We start from the raw sequence: 3,598 nt of genomic DNA, 5'->3' as shown, positions 1-3,598 counted from the left end.
GAGAAAGACCAGGCTGTCGAGGTGTGGAGAGAGAAAGGAAAACCCACTGTCCGGTGGGTTCCCAGTCATTAGGGCACTCTGGGAGGCTGGAATGCGCCTCAAACGTCAGCTTATAATGAATATTGAGGTGTGGATGTGGAAGGAGGGATTTCTTTGTTTACTGAGGAATGGCCATGGGAATGGGGGAGAGGATTGCCTTTGGGGATTAAGGAGTGGGCTTTGTTTTTATGAAGGGCCTTACTTCTTTTCTGAAGTTTTCTGCAGCTAATTGATTCAATTCAGACATTCCTCCTCCCCACTCGGGCCAGCCAAGGACCTGTGTTTTGAGATGTGCACAGCTCCGTCTCCCCATCTGCTCTGGCCCCTTTTTCCACTGTGACCCTTGAAAAGGGTGTGAACCTTCACATGAAGGAGATCACAGACTATAGAGAGATCAGTCAGCAGCAGAGACCTTTGTATGTGTGTATGTGATCTACAGGCACACATACATAACCTATATATGCAGTATTCCTAGGGGTACAGTTTCCATCTAGTAATAGGCCAAAGGAATATAGCTCCATGGGTTTTGACAAATACATTTACACCCATGGAACCAACCCCCATGATAGCATTTCCCTGCCCCTCGAAACTTCTCTCATGCCTCTTCCTAGCCAATCCCTACCTGCTTCCCATTTCAGATGTCTCTTGTCCTTAGTTTACTTTTTCTTATCTTGAGTTTCATAGAAATGCAGTGTGTGCCAGCACTTTTTAAAAAGTGGAGGAAACACTGTCCTTCAAGGCCTGGTTGAGTATGTGTCCAGGAGCATTGGATTTGGCTTAAATAGTCTCCCCCTACATGCCCCGAATCAAAGCTTTAATTAGATTTTGGGGGAGGGTCGCGGGCTGGGGCTGGTCTTCCTGCAGGAAAAGATCCCTGTTCTCGCCCAAGGTCTGTTAATGAGCCAGGGACAGGTGAGCCTCACACCTTCCAACTTGGCTGCCTTCGGCAGCATCCAGAAACGGGGAGAGCTATTAATGGAAGTGCCGGCTTGTGCTAATTAGAACTTCCTCTGAGCCTCCATCTGTGTGGGAACGGAGACCCTTGCTGGTCAGCTTCTCCACCCACCTCTAGCCAGCAACCTAGTTTTTGTTCCCCTTGTGAGTTAGGTGTGCTGTGAGACTAACTGCTCTGCTGCCTCTCTCCTCTGGTCAAACCCCAGTTCTTTTTTTTTTTTTTTTTCATTTTTTTTCTGGTATCAGGAATCGAACTCATGACCTTGCACTTGCCAGGCAGGTGCTGTGCTGCTAAGCTATATCCCCAGCCCCAAACCCCAGTTCTTTGTGTGACATGGAAAGGCGCAGGGAGACATTTCTTGGGCCTTTTCTCTTGTTGAGGTGGTGTTAGGCGACAAGTTGGATGGAAGTCTGGGGACTAGGGACCTGGGGTGGTTTTTATAAAAGTCCTGTCTTTGCTTTCTAGCCTTGGATCCCTGCTCTTACTGCCTATCCTACCCTGAAGCTGTTATGTTTGTTGTCCCAGGCAGCTGGGGGTGGTGGCTGTGTCCCTGGCCCTCTTTCTTAAAAGCTTATGTATTTTTTTGCACTTTTAAAAAAATGTATTTCACCTCAAGTCCAATAACATATTTTTTTTTAAAAATGGAGGCTGTCTTTTACAGAGATTTCATTGAAAAAAGGGTACATTAATGTCATTTAACTACAGGAAAAGCACCTCAGAATGGAGCTTGGGAGAGCTGGGCTTCTTGTTTAAATACACAAGGAGGTAGGGAGAGGGGCCCTTCTTTGAATGCTCTTTTTGGTTTCTGATCCCCTTTGGTTCTCCCTCAGGGCTGTGTGTAAAAATATCAAGCTTCCTGCAGATGCATCTTATTCCTTCCTGCTTAGATTATCCTGCTAATAATGCAGGTAACCCCTTTCTTTGAAAGAAATGGCTGGGATTGTGTAGGCTGGGATATTAAAAGTCAGTAGTGGACTGCTGCTAGCCTCCGGGTTCCCTCCCAGTGCTGGACCTACAGAAGGGTGGAGCCGGGAAAGGCTACAGAAATTCCGTGGTCCTAGGGGATTCAGCAGGAAGGGCTCATTGGTGTCTTTCCTACCCCAAGAAGTGGCAGTTCCTGATTTGCAGCACTAGGGTGGAAGACCCAGGGGCATTCAGGACTGAGTTAATAAAGTCATATTCCAAATGCCACAAGGATGGGGAAGGAGGGGCAGGAGAGAGATCTCCACACCTACGATTCAACGTGCTTCGTCCTTCACAAGTCACATTCACCTCTCTGGGTGAAATGGGGACAGAAGTCACATTCATCTTCTGAGTTAGATGTGGACAATAGCAGGAGCCTCTTCACGGGGCATGGGAGCATGAAGTGAAAATACATATGCAAATAAAGTGCCTGGTATAGAGTGGGCAGGTCAGACGGTGGCTCAGATGGCAAGGGAATACACACACTGGATAACCCACTGGAGACAGTCAAAGCCCCAAGAGCCGCCCAAAGTGTCACAAAGCGCTCACCCACTGCCTACCTCCTGAGGCCATACCCACTGGGTCCCAAACTGAGAAAAGATTCAGGACCTTAAGGAGCACTCAGTAGGGGGAAACACATGTAACGTTCTATGCTGGCTGGCAAGGGGGTCATGCAAGTATCTTAGTAGATTTGGACAAAGTAGGATCTGGTTGGACTTGCCGAGCATAGAAGCTGGAGGCTGGGAGCCAAGAGGGCTGCCTGGAGAGCCCTGCTAGTTCGTGGTGTACCCGTACCAATTTCTAACAGCTGGCCCTTCCAGAAAATGGCCAGGGGTCCTCTCTCTGGCAGGTGTCAAGTCTCTGGCCTCAATAGTGTCACTGCAGAGGGGAAGCAGGGGTTGTTCAAGGTGCAGCTGACGGCAGCTCTCCCAAGAATCACTGGCATCTCCAGCTCTGAAGGGGCAGAGGGTCCTTCCTGCTGGCGCCCCTCCCCCATGCAGGCTTTGGCTTAGAAGAGACCCCTGTCCCAACCGGTTCTTTCCTGCATCCTGGATGCATGTGGTCGAGGTGTGCAGATCCCCAGCAACCTCTCCAGGCTGGGTCTTGTGCTGGAGAATGGGACCACAGGGTACCTTTGGGTGGACCGGGTGGGTGTGGGGGACCTGATGTCTCAGCTCTGTTTTACAGCTCCTGCCTACAAGTGCCTCCTGCCCCCAGAGGTTCCACCTGCATGGCTCCCTCTTCCCCAGGCCAGACTTCCGCTCCTATCAGAGAGGTGAGTGACCGCAGCCAGCACAGTGAACTGGCTGCCTGTGCTCCCATTCTGCCTTGCGGTGATGTGACAAACGGCTGACCTGGGAATGAGACTTTGGGAGATTCCAGAATCCTGTTGGTAGACTGGCAGTGTTTTTACTTGGATCACCAAAAGACACCTCCCAAACACACCCCCCACAGCCTCACACACAAGGTCATCCCCCACCCTGCGCACTTGTGAAATGGCTTTAATAATACACATTGTGAGCCAGTCATGGCGACACACGCCTGTAGCCCCAGCACTATGGGAGGCCGAGGCAGTAGGATCACAAGCTAGAGTCCCCAGCCTGTGCAACTTAGTGACTTAGGGGAACTATCTTAAAAAAA

Source organism: Chinchilla lanigera, unplaced genomic scaffold (assembly GCF_000276665.1).
Source record: "Chinchilla lanigera isolate Chin_1 unplaced genomic scaffold, ChiLan1.0 scaffold00015, whole genome shotgun sequence".
Lineage (NCBI taxonomy): Eukaryota > Metazoa > Chordata > Mammalia > Rodentia > Chinchillidae > Chinchilla > Chinchilla lanigera.
This window is presented reverse-complemented; position numbering follows the sequence as displayed.